This window comes from Euphorbia lathyris, chromosome 2, assembly GCF_963576675.1.
Source record: "Euphorbia lathyris chromosome 2, ddEupLath1.1, whole genome shotgun sequence".
Classification (NCBI taxonomy): domain Eukaryota; kingdom Viridiplantae; phylum Streptophyta; class Magnoliopsida; order Malpighiales; family Euphorbiaceae; genus Euphorbia; species Euphorbia lathyris.
The window spans coordinates 94,324,752-94,341,585 of record NC_088911.1 but is presented as its reverse complement, the minus strand read 5'-3'; the positions used below and the strand labels follow the sequence as shown (position 1 = coordinate 94,341,585).

Here is a 16,834-nt window from a genome sequence, read left to right as displayed (position 1 = left end):
CCAGCATGATAACATAGCATGGGCTGAGTAAAGAATGACTCAGTACGAAAGAAGGAAAGTCTTCTTCAGGATCGAAGCTTACAGAACGAAGCTGACCGCAGAAGCTGAGTGAAAAGCAACTCGCCATGAAAGAAGAGAAGTCTTCTTCGAAACTATATCTTGCAGAACGAAGCTGACCGTGGAAGCTGAGTAAAAGGCAACTCAGTATCGGAATTGGCAACAATCAAAGACAACGGTTATCAAAGTCATACTGAATGATTTTAAGGACAGCACCAATGATCCGTTTGCTAAAAGACAAGATCCGACAACTGTCTGCACCAATAATAGAAACCTTGGAATTACGCAAAGAGTTAATTTCGAGATGCATGGGTCAACTGTTCGTTAGCTAAATGATGAATCCTGTACAAGAAGACAAACCTGCGAGAAGAAGACAAGCCTGGCGCCTGCCGAATTTAGACGACAGGATTGGCCTACATAACTGAAGCTGACCAGAACTTGTCGCAAGAGAAAGCCGTTTGAATCCAACGGAAAAGTCCGGATTCAAATCATTGTATCTTCAGATTTCAACTATAAAAGGGCAAGTACACTTCTTGGATCCTTTGTCGAAATACAAGAGAAAAAGAGCATACATACAAAGCACATCAAAACAAGAAAAAGATCTTACACCAAATTTCTATCTCTGTGTAAAAGCTAGTTCGATTTTGTAATTATCTAAAGTGTTCTTTGTCTGAAAAAGAATAAGTTTGTATCAATTGTAAAATTGAGAGAGTGGTGCTGAGTACTCGGTTTTAAGTACTCAGCGGTAGAGAAATCTAGGTGTTCGGTTATAGCACTTAGTAGGAGTTGAGTAGACGAATAGAGGAAGGTACTCTTGCATATTCAACTGCCTTGTAAACGGTTTGTGCTCTACCTTTAAAGAGCTCAGTATTGGATTGAAAAATCCCGGAGGGATTCTGGGGACTGGACGTAGGCGAAGAGGCCAAACCAGGATAAGTCGTGCTGAGTAATTTCTAACTGTCTCTCAAAATATATCTGTATGTGTTACTTGCTATATTTACTCAGTATATAAATTGTTTAAGTTGACACTGAGTAAATCAGAGTGCTGAGTTGGAAGCTGACCACAAAAGTGTCATTTCCCAACTTACAAGTAAAACAGTTCTTATCAGTATCTGACTAAAGCTATCTTACGCCTCACTCGGTCGTGCTGACCAAAACTGAGTTATGAAACTCAAAGAATTATATTAAGTCAGCATAATTAAAACGAAAAAGTTATATTAGTTCCTAACCCCCCCCCCCCTTGGGTCTAATTACACGGGACCAACAAGTGGTATCAGAGCCTAATAGCTCATTACTCAAAGATATAACTATCTTGAGCTGATCCCTATAAATGGTTGAGAACAGCACTCGTTTCCTTCCAGGGAACCAAACAACACAGATACTCCCTGAGGGATTATCAATTAGTCGGTCTCCCCTATTCTTTGGATCTAATTATACATTCTGGAAGAAAAGGATGAAGAACTTTATTCAAGCCACAAACATGAGTGCATGGCATGCAATAGTTCAAGGCCCATATGTGCCTTATAAAACTGTTAACAATGAGAAAGTTGTTAAGAGTGAAACTGAGTGGTCAAAAGATGACCTTAAGAAACTACAAAATAACGCTTCGGCTATCAATATGCTTCACTGTCCTCTAGATGCTGCAGAGTACAATAAGATTTTAGGTTGCGAGTCAGCACATGAGATATGAAAGAAGCTGGAGGTGACCTATGAAGGCACGAGCAAGGTCAAGGAATCTAAGGTAACCCAGCACATGAGACTCTATGAGCTGTTCGAGATGAATGAAAACGAAGACATCTCGGAGATGAACTCAAGGTTCAGAAATATCATAAATGAGCTCAAGAGGCTTGGGAAGAATTTCACCGAAGAGGAACAGGTGAAGAAAATCTTGAGAATTCTACCCAAGAGCTGACAAGCTAAGAAAACGGCTGTGGAGGAAGCCCAAGACTTGACCACGTATAAGTATGACGAGCTGATCGGATCTCTGCTGACTCATGAGATCTCTATAAAAAACTTTGAAGCAAAAGAAAAGTCAGAGAACAAGAAACAAAAATCACTTGTCATGAAAGCTGACTTGTTGAGCGATTTCCGCAAGTGCACGGTATACGCTTGTAGTAATAAAAGATATCGAACCCACAAGGAGCGCTTTTTAACTAAAACTTTATTTAATTCGGTTTTAATCACGTGTTTAGGTTTAATAAAAGAAATACGTTTAATTGATGGAATTGGTTTTGGTAAATTAGGATTAGATAGAAGTATTATATCGAGTTTAGAGAACAGTTCTGTCTTGGGATTTTGATTACAAGACAGATACTTCCGTAATTGGAATAAATAGAAGGTGTAAAACTTATTTTCATAAAGCAAAGAAAACAACTTTAACTTTGTAAAGATTATGGACATGTAACAATATAGCGATTTATTCAATTAAATGACTTTGAACCGTAGAAATCCCCCTGATGTTGAGGTGATTCCTACCTTAATCAAACTAGTATTTTATGTCTGATAAGCCGCGATCAGCGATCATGTCATCCATAAAAACTAAATCTCTCAAGTGTTCAACAAAGTTCTTATATGAATAAGATGGAATAGAACGTTTTAATAAAAACACCAATTTATCATTTTGAAAATCATTTTGTCAGAACAATATCAAAATAATCAACAGTAAGAATATATTGAATAAATAAGTATATCATTAATGAAATGTGAATTTTCACAAGTTAACAGAGAAGTAGAAACTTGGATAGCATTGTAACGAAAACTTTGAGATCCGGGTTGACAATCTTTCTCTCAAACTCCGTAGGTGCGTCAAACCTCATGCGCTTCAGCCGTCAATTCTTCTCGCTGGATCTTCGGAATAGAGACTGCTAGGTCCACTACCAGAATGAAAACTTGTCTCTGATCAACCTTAGAAACTAAACTAATACTGTGTTTATAACTAATCTAATAACAACTTGTGTATAGCAAGTTTGTTTACAGAAATGTAATCTAACTTCTGATTCTTTTCTGAATCAGAAACTCAACATAATAACTTTCTTCTCTAATTTCTCTAACTTTTTCCAACCTTTTCAATTCTGAAATGGATCACTTATTTATAGTTGTTGAAGGGTTGTAAATGATGGGTCGTGTCCGCTGGTGAAGGGTCGGTTTTATCCGAACGAACAGACGCGTTTTTCCGATTTAAAACATGTGTTTTGTGTGCAGAACAGTTCGCTGTCGCGACTGAGATTCCGAAAATCTCAGTCGCGACAGGGGATACAGGGGCGAGTTGAAGACTTCGTCTTTCTCCCGAGCTGGCTTCCGTAAGTCGCGACTGAGATTATGAAAATCTCAGTCGCGACAGAGAGAATTTTCCCTGTCTCTTGACTGCTTTTCGTCCTCCTTGAGCGTTCTTCTGACTGATATGCATTCTCGGTACGTTTTTTAGGTTTTTCCTCCATTTTAGCTCCGTTTTTGCTCCGTTTTCGCTCCTATTTGGATTTAACCAAATAATTAAGTACCTTGCATCAAAGAAGTAAATAAAGACGTAAAAGTATTCTAAATGAATATAATTAGCACGATTTCAATGTAAATTTAACGTATTTATGTATGATATTTTAGGTATATTTTGGGCTTAACAAACTCCCACACTTAAGCTTTTGCTAGTCCCGAGCAAAATTTCACTGAATTTATCCTTTAATCAATCTCTTTATAAATAGAACATATATCCATATATTCCTCTTTAAATTAGTTAAACCGAAAGATAAACTCTTCATGGTAAATTTATACGCAAAGTATCAAACTAGCTAGTGTAAAAGAGATATATCATTCGTATTGTATTTCAATTTTTATATTGAAGTATTCGGGACGGTGTAAGCACGCATGTTTTTGAATCTTTCGTCTCAAGGCATTTCTAAGCACAAAATTTCCTTTCCCAAACCTAAACTATTACAAATATGGATTTATTAAGGACTTGGGTTTAATATATTTGCTTAGTTACGCCCGTGATAAGGGTGGTCTCGATCGTAACTTTATACGCATTTTATTTGCTTTCGTGTTCGTTTAAGAGGTACCGACCATGCCATTGGTGGACGCAATCGTTACTTAAAACTTTAAACACGTTTAATTTTGCTTTAATTTTTAACGTTCCTTTCATACCTCGACCGTGATAAGGGTGGTCGCAATCGTGGCCAAAAGTAAACGGTACTTAATGTTCTTCCCTTTCATACCTCGATTGTGATAAGATTGGTCTCAATTGTGGCCAAAAGTTAAGAATACGACTACTTGATTAAATTAACATGAGTTATAAAAATGAAAATTATAAATTGGGAAAAGAAAAATAGCACATTCATCCTATATTGACTTGAAATTCAACATGTATTATGGCTAAAGTTTCCTTAAAAACTTCAATTGGTTTTTAATGTAAGACGAAAAATCATATCGAGCTAAAAAGCTAAAGTTGTTAGTTTGATTTATGCCTATAAACCTAATTGAAAATTAAAAATAAGATTTATATTTATCATGAATTCATGATATAAAATAGAGATTTGAAACTAAAGAAATTTTACTTATATACATTTACTCGAGACGTTTTTGATAAAATCGTATCGGAGATTTGTAAAAATATTTGTAAAAATATAGCCCGTATAGAAATATTATTTCTATCAATAAAGATAACCTTAAAATATGCTTAACATTATTTTTAAAAGTTAAAGTGTTTGAAAACATATTTTGCAAAAATTTACGTTTACGAAAAATAGCTATTATTTATGAAAAGTGTTGCACTTTATAAAAAAAAAAAAATTGTTGCATTTTTTTTTGAAAAATGTTGCATATTATACTTGACTTAAACTTGAATAACAATTGAATAACAATATGCATTTATACTTTAAATAAATAGCATTCATTCTCATTCGTGGCATTCATTCATACTTAAAATTAAAATGAATATGAAATATCTCCTCCCACACTTAATTTGGACCATGTCCTCATTGGTGCAAAAATTGATAAAACACGAAAAATAGTACGAAATAAACCATACGAATTAGAATTGAAAATAATAATACGATAACATTCAAACATAATAATAAAGAGAATTGTACCAAACATAATTGTAAATATTGTACTAAATTTAACAAGACATAATAATAATAACGAAAATGAGTTAAAGATAGAAAGGATAAAACCTATCAAGGTGAAGGTGGTGGAGAAGGCGTAGTCTCAACTCCTTGGCGTCGGAAGAAAGATAGCAACCGGCGACGAGTAGATTTGTGCTCACGTCTCAATGTAGTGATATTGGCATCCACCGTGGTTATCCTTGAACTCATTTCGGAATTGGTAGCAACAACTTCATCTAACCGCAAATTCATGTGACGGTTATGCTCGTTCATTTGTGTCAAAACACGTTGCCATCCAACTTGGTCACCAACATTCGGTTCTACATTTGCTTGCTCGTTGGCATTAACATCAACATGCTCCTCCTCCGCTTCCTCGTCATCAAAATCCTCTTCATCGTCCTCATCATCATCTTGGGCACCTAAACCTTGAGAACCCGAGGCTTCACTACCCATGGTAGCAAAAACACGTCTTGTGCGATCCGCATAAGAGATAAAGGCGGGTGGTCCCATTTTCTTCAATAAATTGGCCCTTTGAAGTGCCGTGAGATCCAAGAAAGGTAAACCAACATGAGGCATATTTTGATAATCCGCTAATTCACCTCGAGCGCCCAAAACAATGCCGGTAATTAAATTACCCATAGGCACTTGCTTATTGCGGGACTTGGAAGCTCGAACTAAATTAGTAAATATCATCTCAATACTATCAATGGTCAAACCCTTAAAAATAGCATCTAACACAACCAAATCACGAACTTGCACTTTGGAACTTTCAACCCGACCAAATAAGGAGAATGATAAAAACTTATGAAAGAAGAAGATACAATCATCCTTAAGTAGTTTACTAGATGTATTCTTTGGACTAAAAACATCTAAACCGGTTAAAGATTGCCAAACCGTGTGTGAATTAAAAGGCTTTGGCTTGGAATAAAAATTTCGAGTAGGAAAACCAAACCAACGGTTCATGGCCGCATACCCAACATCATAACGAACTCCATCACTCCGAAAAGAGATAACTCTTTTCTTCTTGTCATAGGTTAGAGTAACCAAAAACTCAATAATATGTGATTTAAGACTTGGAAAACGCATACTAGCAAATCGTTTCCAACCAAGAACGGAAAGAAATTCATCAATACGCTCGGTAAAAGAAAGTGTATTTACCGTGTCGGTGTCAAGAAAAAGCATGTCGACGAACTCTATTTGGCTATTAGAAAAACGACGATATTTGCGTCCTTCGGCTTCCGTCGTAATATCGAACGGTGCTCCATATTGAACCCATAATCGATTGACTTCGGTGGCTTTAGCTTTGTTAGCAACGGTCTTTTGTCTAGGCATTTTTTGAAGTGAAAGTTGGTGAATGGGATGAAGAAAATATGAAAGGATAAAAGTAAGAGTAAAAGATAATGGTGGTGAATTGGGGAAGAAGAAGATGAATAGGGTAAAGATTTATAGGGAAGATGAGTGAATCTTGGTATTGGGAAGAGAAAAGATGATTGATTGGTGTAAAAAGAGGTGATTTAAATAGGTGTAAGTAATAGGTATTGATTAGGATGGTTGAATAGGTAAGTAAATAGAGTAGGAATAGGAAAAGAACCAAAATTCGCCCCCAATCCCGTCCCTATAGGTCGCAAGTCGCAACCGAGATTTTCAAAATCTCAGTCGCGACAGCAAGTAGGTAGGGGGATGAATTTTTGCTGAATTTTGTCCTCTGCTGTCTCAACTGAGAATTCGTAATCTCAACTGAGATTTTGGAAAATCTGGGTAAAATTGGGACTGTTTTTGATGATTTTAACACTTCTAAACCAATTCCTCTTATAATTAAGTGACATTAATGTGAATATTAATCCCTGAAACTGAGATAAACAAAACTGAAACATTAAATTAAAGGAAAACCAAAGGTTGTTCCTTAAATAAAAGAAATAAACTAATGAATTGATGTACTTTTATTAATTATAAACAAAATATAAACAATACCATATTATATATTACATAAGAACATCTTACTCATAAAAACAAAACACTCATATAATAAAACAACAAACAGAAACGCATAATATATCCCTAAGTAGATGACAGACGACGTGCAGTGGCCCGGTTAATCTTCGTTTGAATGAAGACTTGCCTCTCTGGTGCAGAAAGGAATGTTGGACCAGAACGGAAAACTCGTTTGACAAGCCCCTCGTTCTCCAAGACTCGTAGTCTAGAATAGGGAATGGTTCTGTATCAGTCCAAGGGACAGAAATGGTTCCCTTGGCTCCTAAAATTATTCCACAAATGATGTTGGCGAACCCAATCTTCCGTTTCTTCGAACGGGAAGCAGCAACTAACCCCTCCATTAGAATCTTCAAGGAGTTCACTGAGTTTCCTTGGAAAATGTCGCCCAGCACATAAAGATCAGTATCTTTCACAATATTGCTAACTGACTCGACCAAAAAGGCTGTGACAGAGGAATTTATGCAGATACAGCATGGAATTAGAATTAATGGATTTGTTGAAGGCAAGACGTGGATTGAATCGCCAAAATCCTGTTAACATCCTCCATATATCCCTAGAAGTCATATCCCTTCCAGGATGGTGCTGAGTTGTGTCTCGGGGTGGAAATCCAAACCAATTATGTAGTTCTGGATATCCAAAAGTGAATACCTCCCCCTCACAACGAAAACTGAGACGAACACGTCTCTTGTTGACGAACCTAACGGTGGAGAAAAATTCCAGAACCCAATTTCCAATAATAGGAAATTTCATAGAAACAAATTTTGTCCAACCCAAATTAGTCAGATAGCGATCAATGTCTTCGCTTATCCCGAGTTCCTCGTTCAGAAACTCGTCCAGATACATCATGCCAAAGAATTGAGCATATCTGAATTGCAGAAAGCGTTTCCCCTCGTCATGGTTATAAATGGGAAACCATGCACCATAACGATCGGAGATATCAACTTTCCCGCTTTGAGCAGAAGTGTGCTTTTGAACATTTTTCAAAGACTTAGTCATGTCTGTGAGAGAAAAGAAAATGAAGTCTGTAGGATTTGAGAATTTTAGAAAGAAAGTCAGAAAGATAAAATGAAATGATTGAAGTCTGATCCTACAGGAATATATAAGACCTATAAGTGAAAGGTTGTGTCTGTTAAAAAGAAAAAGGTGCCAAAGTGATACCTCTTTGATTCAACTTACAGAAATTGCAAGAAAGAAGACTGTAATCCCTTACAGTTATTTCAAATGCAAAAAAACAGAAAATCTCAACTGAGATTTTCGGAATCTCAACTGAGATTTCTGCATATTTAATTTCTCAATAACACTTAAAACTTAATGAAACTTTCAAAACATGACTAAATTAAAATTTTAATGTTAACAAAACTCATTTGTACACAAAAATAAATATAAAAATAAAAATAAAAATTAAAGTAAATAAATTAAAAATAAAAATAAATAAATTAAAAAGAATAAGAATAAGAATGATGAACATAAAACAAGAAAAAACTATAAATTAAAAACATGAAAACTAAATAAATTAATTTTCGTAGAATTTATCCACGGATTCAATTGCTTGAATTGGAGCTCCGTCGAAATAAATCTTGCAACGATTACCATTAACCTTAAATCGATCGCCATTAGACTTTTCTAGCTCCAAAGTTCCGTAATCAAATGTTTTAACAACCAAAAATGGTCCAGCCCATCTAGATTTTAGCTTACCTGGAAATAACTTTAATCTCGAATTAAAAAGTAAGACTTTATCCCCAACATTAAAGTTTTTAATTTTGATTTTGGCATCATGCCACTTTTTAATTTTTTCCTTATAAATTCTTGCATTTTCGTAGGACAAATAGCGTAATTCATCCAACTCGTTTAAGTCGAACAAACGCTTTTTCCCTGCGCTTTGCAAATCATAATTAAGGGTTCTTATAGCCCAATATGCTTTATGTTCTAATTCAACTGGCAAATGACAAGCTTTACCATAGACTAATCTATAAGGTGTCATTCCGATAGGTGTTTTAAATGCAGTACGGTATGCCCATAATGCATCGTTAAGTTTATGTGCCCAGTCTCTTCTAGAAGACGAAACTGTTTTCTCAAGTATCCATTTGAGTTCTCTATTTGAAATTTCTGCCTGACCATTCGTTTGAGGATGGTACGGTGTAGAGATACGGTGGTGTACTCCGTATTTTTTCATAAGTGACTCAAAAGCTCTATTTACGAAATGAGTACCACCGTCACTTACCATAACTCTAGGAACTCCAAATCGACAGAATATTGAATTTAAAAACTTAACAACTACTTTAGAATCATTTGTCGGGGTTGCAATTGCTTCAACCCACTTTGAAACATAATCTACGGCTACTAATATATAATTTTTGCCAAAAGAAGAAGGAAAAGGACCCATGAAATCAATTCCCCATACGTCGAAGATTTCAACTTCCAATATGTTCGTAAGAGGCATCTCATCTTTCCTTCCTATATTCCCTGTTCTTTGACATTTATCACAGCGGGTAATAAATGAACGGACATCTTTAAACAGAGTAGGCCAAAAGAATCCGCATTCAAGTATTCTAGCTGCTGTTTTGCTTACGCTATTATGACCTCCGTAAGCGCTAGCATGACATTCTAACATTATAGAGTCATATTCAAACTCACTAACACATCTCCTAAGTATTCCATCGCCGCATGTTTTGAACAAGAATGGATCTTCCCAAAAATATTTCTTAGCTTCTGAAAAGAATTTCTTCTTTTGCTGAGAAGTCAATCCATCTGGCACAACATATGCAGCTAAGTAATTGGCAATGTCCGCGTACCATGGTGCTATGACACTTTGTACTTGCATGAGATGTTCATCGGGGAAATCATCTCGAATGCCTGATGTTTCACCGATGGGACCGTTTTCATCCTCAAGTCTTGATAGATGATCGGCGACCAGGTTTTCTACTCCTTTTTTGTCTTTAATCTCAATGTCAAATTCTTGCAATAGTAAAACCCATCTAATAAGACGTGGTTTTGCATCTTTCTTAGCAAATAAATATCGTAAAGCTGCATGATCTGTATAAATGATGATTTTAGAACCTAACAAATAAGATCGGAACTTATCACATGCAAAAACTACTGCTAACATTTCTTTTTCAGTTGTGGTGTAATTTAACTGTGCACCGGACAATGTGTGACTCGCATAATATATAACATGAAGTTTCTTATCCTTCCTTTGACCTAATACACATCCTACAGCTAAGTCACTCGCATCACACATAATTTCGAAAGCTAGATTCCAATCGGGTTTCGATATTATAGGTGTACTGACTAAAGCTGTTTTCAGAGTATTGAAAGCTTGTAAACAATCTTTATTAAAATCAAAAGTTGAATCTTTCATAAGCAAATTAGTAAGTGGTTTGGAGATTACAGAAAAGTTCTTTATAAACCTTCTGTAAAAACCTGCATGACCTAAAAATGATCTTACTCCCTTAACAGTGGTTGGTGGGGGTAATTTTTCTATAACTGAAGTCTTTGCTCTGTCCACTTCTAAACCTTTTTCAGATATCTTATGACCTAGAACAATTCCTTCGTCTACCATGAAATGACATTTTTCCCAATTTAATACTAAATTCGTTTCCCCACATCTAGACAATACTTTATCTAAGTTCTGTAAACATGCATCGAAAGAATCTCCATAAACTGAAAAATCATCCATGAAAACTTCCATTATGTCTTCAATGAAGTCATTAAATATTGTTGTCATACATCATTGAAATGTTGCTGGTGCATTACATAGACCAAAAGGCATTCTCCTATATGCAAATGTTCTGTAAGGACACGTGAAGGTTGTTTTGTCTTGGTCATCCGGGTAAATGTAAATTTGAAAGAATCCGGAATAACCGTCTAGGAAACAATAAAATGCATGACCGGCTATCCTTTCGATCATTTGATCAATGAAAGGTAGAGGAAAATGATCTTTCCTAGTTGCTTTGTTTAGGTTCCTATAGTCTATAAAAACCCTCCAACCGGTGGTGGTTCGTGTAGGTATCAGTTCACCTTCATCATTTCTTACAACAGTTATGCCTCCTTTTTTGGGTACACAATGGATTGGACTAACCCATTCACTATCCGAGATCGGATAAATGATTCCATTGTCTAAAAGTTTAGTAATCTCATTTTTGACTACTTCTTTCATGTTCAGATTTAAGCGTCTTTGCCTATCCGCTTTAGGTGGCTTATCCTCTTCTAAGTGAATTCTATGCATTACTATACTAGGATTTATTCCTTTTAAGTCTGAAATTTGCCATCCCATACTTCCTATCCTATTTCTAACAACTTCTTTCAATTTTTCTTCTTGATCGTTTGTTAATTTGTTAGAAATAATTATAGGTAGAGAATCGGCTTCGCCTAAGAAAGCGTACCTCAAATGACTGGGTAACTATTTAAGTTCTAATTTAGGGGGTGTTACAATTGAAGGCGGAACTGGTCCATCTTCTCGAATCAAAGGCTCTGGGTCCTTATCTTCTAATTCCTCACCTATTATAGGTTCAATTATTTCTTCACTCTGAATAACATCATTGACACATTCCTCGACTAAATCAAGTTTCATACAAGCGAATTCCTCCATAGGGTATTTCATCGCTTTGTTCATATTAAACTCGACCTTATCTTCTCCTATCCTTAAAACTACCTTCCCTTCCGACACATCTACTAGAGCGCGTCCCGTGTTCATAAACGGTCTACCAAAAATTAAAGGGCAATTTATATCATATGCAAAGTCTAATATAACAAAATCGGTAGGAAAAATAAATTTATCGACTTTGACTAAAACATCTTCAATTATACCATATGGCCTCTTAGTGGTTTGATCCGCTAATTGCAAAACCATATTGGTACGTTTGATATCTTCTTCTAAACCTAACTTGTTAAAAATAGACAATGGCATTAAGTTTATACTTGCTCCTAAATCACAAACACAACTTGGGAATTCAATATCTCCCAATTTACACGGAATAGTAAAACATCCGGGATCTTTGAGTTTAGTGGGCAAATTACTTGATACTATTGATACTATTGAACTACAGTCTTCAGTTAACGAAATGGATGAAATTCCTTCCCAACTGATTTTCTTCGAAATCAAATCCTTTAAAAACTTACCATAGTTAGGAATTTGTGTGATTGCATCCATAAATGTCAAATTGATGTGCAAATTTTTAAGTTTATCCAAAAACGTTAGAAGTTGTTTATCATAGTCCTTATTTTGGACTTTGTGCGGAAAAGGTGGCTTGGGTACAAAAGTTTTGGTACTTGTGTCAAATGGTGAACTATTTGTGTTTAAGATATCTTCTTTGGACTTTGGTAAATCAGTTCCTGGTAATGTTGCATCTTTGGGCATTTCAGGCCCTTGATAATTTTTTCCTGAACGAAGAGTAATAGCTTTCACCTGCTCTTTCGGATTTTCTTCCGTATGGCTGGGAAGACTTCCCTCTTTTCGGGATGGAATTGATTTAGCAAGTTGACCAATTTGAACCTCCAAATTATGGATGCTAGATGAGTGGTTTTTAATAAGCTGATCGAATTTACGTTCGATCCGTTTAAAACCATCGTCGTGATTACTTATTTTTCCACTGATAACATCTATAAACTTGTCGATTTTAGAAGATAAAGTGCTAATCGTATCTCTTGACTGATTTTGATAATTAGTGGTACGATTTTGATTAGCACTTGTATTATTGTTATTGTTATCTTTCCAATTAAAGTTAGGATGATTCCTCCATCCAGAATTATAAGTATTAGAATAAGGATTATTAGTTTGGTTTTACCCTTGGACAAAATTTACCTGTTCGATCTCACTCATATTTTCGTAATCCACATCCGTTTGGATTGGATTACCATTGGTATCACGTGGTGCCATAAATTTGTCAATTTTGTGCGATAACGCAGAAAATTGGGCTTGTAGCATCGCGACTGGATCAAGTTGAACTATACCTTTAACTGATGATGTGGTTGAGGATGATGGTTTTGCCCCCGGCATATGTCCACGTTCCGCGGGCCACATACTGCTGTTGATTGCCATTTCCTCCAAAAGTTCTCTCGCTTGGGCTGATGTTTTCTTCATAAATAGCCCTCCCGACATAGCATCTAATGAACCCCTAGTTGTAGGATTTAGTCCATTGTAAAATGTTTGCATTAAAAGTTCAGCGGGTAATTGGTGGTGTGGCATAAACGTTGAAGTTCTTTAAAACGTTCCCAAGTTTCATAAAGAGTCTCATTATCATTTTGAGAAAAAGATGTTATCTCTTTTATGACTCTTGCGGTTTTTGCTAAAGGAAAATATTTTGATAAAAATGTTTGGGCTAATTGTTCCCAAGTGGCAAAAGTTGCGGCTGGCATAGAAGTTAACCATTCTTTGGCTCGATCCTTCAAAGTGAAAGGAAAGAGGCGAAGTTTGATTGCTTCTGCAGTCACATCTGGGATTTTAAAAGTATCACAAATTTCAAGGAAATTTGTTAAGTGGGTGTTAGGATTTTCGTTAGGTAACCCGTAAAATGTTACATTATTTTGCAACATATTAAGCAAATCTGGCTTAATTTCAAATTGATTTGCGATGATTCTGGGTCTAACGATACTATTGGTCACACCGGCCACACCTGGCCTAGCGTAATCCATAAGTGTTGGTGGGTCTGCCATTTTTTCTGGCTCGGTATATGTTTTTACTGGGGTCTTATTTTTTTTTTCTTGTTTTTCTTGTTCTTCCTAATGGTTTTCTCAATTTCTGGGTCTATAGGGTCTGGTATAATGCCTGAACTTCGAGAACTGCGCATGAACCTGAAATCTTGCACGAACCGAAACTACCTACAAAACAGAATTTGAAAAATAGATAATTTAGTAAATGAAAATTATTAAATTATAAAAGTTAAAATAAGTATGTTTAAACCTAGATTTGAAATAAAACACGAAAAATTTAAAATTTTGTCAAAAATTTTGGCGTTCCCCGGCAACGGCGCCAAAAACTTGTTGAGCGATTTCCGCAAGTGCACGGTATACGCTTGTAGTAATAAAAGATATCGAACCCACAGGGAACGCTTTTTAACTAAAACTTTATTTAATTCGGTTTTAATCACGTGTTTAGGTTTAATAAAAGAAATACGTTTAATTGATGGAATTGGTTTTGGTAAATTAGGATTAGATAGAAGTATTATATCGAGTTTAGAGAACAGTTCTGTCTTGGGATTTTGATTACAAGACAGATACTTCCGTAATTGGAATAAATAGAAGGTGTAAAACTTATTTTCATAAAGCAAAGAAAACAACTTTAACTTTGTAAAGATTATGGACATGTAACAATATAGCGATTTATTCAATTAAATGGCTTTGAACCGTAGAAATCCCCCTGATGTTGAGGTGATTCCTACCTTAATCAAACTAGTATTTTATGTCTGATAAGCCGCGATCAGCGATCATGTCATCCATAAAAACTAAATCTCTCAAGTGTTCAACAAAGTTCTTATATGAATAAGATGGAATAGAACGTTTTAATAAAAACACCAATTTATCATTTTGAAAATCATTTTGTCAGAACAATATCAAAATAATCAACAGTAAGAATATATTGAATAAATAAGTATATCATTAATGAAATGTGAATTTTCACAAGTTAACAGAGAAGTAGAAACTTGGATAGCATTGTAACGAAAACTTTGAGATCCGGGTTGACAATCTTTCTCTCAAACTCCGTAGGTGCGTCAAACCTCATGCGCTTCAGCCGCCAATTCTTCTCGCTGGATCTTCGGAATAGAGACTGCTAGGTCCACTACCAGAATGAAAACTTGTCTCTGATCAACCTTAGAAACTAAACTAATACTGTGTTTATAACTAATCTAATAACAACTTGTGTATAGCAAGTTTGTTTACAGAAATGTAATCTAACTTTCTGATTCTTTTCTGAATCAGAAACTCAACATAATAACTTTCTTCTCTAATTTCTCTAACTTTTTCCAACCTTTTCAATTCTGAAATGGATCACTTATTTATAGTTGTTGAAGGGTTGTAAATGATGGGTCGTGTCCGCTGGTGAAGGGTCGCTTTTATCCGAACGAACAGACGCGTTTTTCCGATTTAAAACATGTGTTTTATGTGCAGAACAGTTCGCTGTCGTGACTGAGATTCTGAAAATCTCAGTCGCGACAGGGGATACAGGGGCGAGTTGAAGACTTCGTCTTTCTCCTGAGCTGGCTTCCGTAAGTCGCGACTGAGATTATGAAAATCTCAGTCGTGACAGAGAGAATTTTCCCTGTCTCTTGACTGCTTTTCGTCCTCCTTGAGCGTTCTTCTGACTGATATGCATTCTCGGTACGTTTTTTAGGTTTTTCCTCCATTTTAGCTCCGTTTTTGCTCCGTTTTCGCTCCTATTTGGATTTAACCAAATAATTAAGTACCTTGCATCAAAGAAGTAAATAAAGACATAAAAGTATTCTAAATGAATATAATTAGCAAGATTTCAATGTAAATTTAACGTATTTATGTATGATATTTTAGGTATATTTTGGGCTTAACATGACTCAACCGAAGCTGACTCATCAGACGATGAGGAAATGGCCATGTTCACAAGGAAGATGAAGAAGCTGTTCAGAAAGAATGAAAGGAACAGCAAGAGGTCATTCAAAAGAGGCGATCGGTACAAAGCTGAGTCCAGTGACAAATACAAAAAGGACAGCTCCAAGTCTGTCACGTGCTTTGAGTGCCATCAAACTAGGCACATTAAGTCAAGCTCCCCTAATCTGAAGAAAGAAAAGAAGGGAAGCAAAAAGGCTATGGTCGCTACATGGAGTGACAGCGATGACTCAACATCATCGGAAGCTGATGCAAATGAGACAGCAAATATATGCTTCATGGCCGATGATGCTGCTGACCAAAGTCAATCTAAGCAAGCTGATCCCTCTGACGGCTCTGACCAAGAGGAACACTCCAATGAGGTAACATCTCTACTCTTGCTTAGAAATGAAATGGTTAACTCCCTGAGTGATTTGTATACACTGACTAAAAAGTGTAACAAGAAAATAAAAGCACTCAGTAGGCGGTGTGACGAGATTGAAGAGGTCAAACTGAGTGACCTCCTATATCTTCTCCAAGACAACTCAACTTTGCATGACAACATGGAAATCATGCACAAGTTTGTCTCGGAAGTCCAATCAGATTCAAAGAAACTGAGAAAGGATGTCACAACCCTACAGAACCAAACAAAAGGTTCAACTAAAAATAAATCTCACGCTGAGTACTCAGGTACTGGTCAGCGTAGACAGTTCACTCAGTGTGACTGTTGTGGAAAAAGGGGACACACAATATATGTGTGTTGGTATAATAAGCGGATTGTCCAATGTGACTTCTGCGGAAAGAAAGGTCATACCACCAAGGTATGCTGGCATGCTCAGCACAATGGTGCTGACCAAAAACAAAGTCACCCCAAAAGGGTAACATTTTGTGACTTCTGTGGTAAAGCTGGCCACACAATAAATATATGTCGTCACAAACTAAAACATGATATAACACCTGTTTATGCTAACCAACGAGGACCCAAAAAGAATTGGGTACCTAAATATGAATAGTTTAAAATGCAGGTGAGCCTGAGATGCATGGAGAAATCAAGACTATAGTATATTGATAGCGCACGCTCGAGGCACATGACTGGTGATGAAACTCAGTTCATCACACTTGAGCTTAAACGAGGTGGA

At 36.1% G+C, this 16,834-nt stretch overlaps 1 pseudogene; it reads left to right on the top strand.

Annotated features, from left to right (window-relative positions):
• The first annotated feature begins 13,319 nt into the window (after window positions 1–13,319).
• LOC136221272 (small nucleolar RNA R71) lies at window positions 13,320–13,415 on the top strand (annotated as a pseudogene).
• Window positions 13,416–16,834: the final 3,419 nt, after the last annotated feature.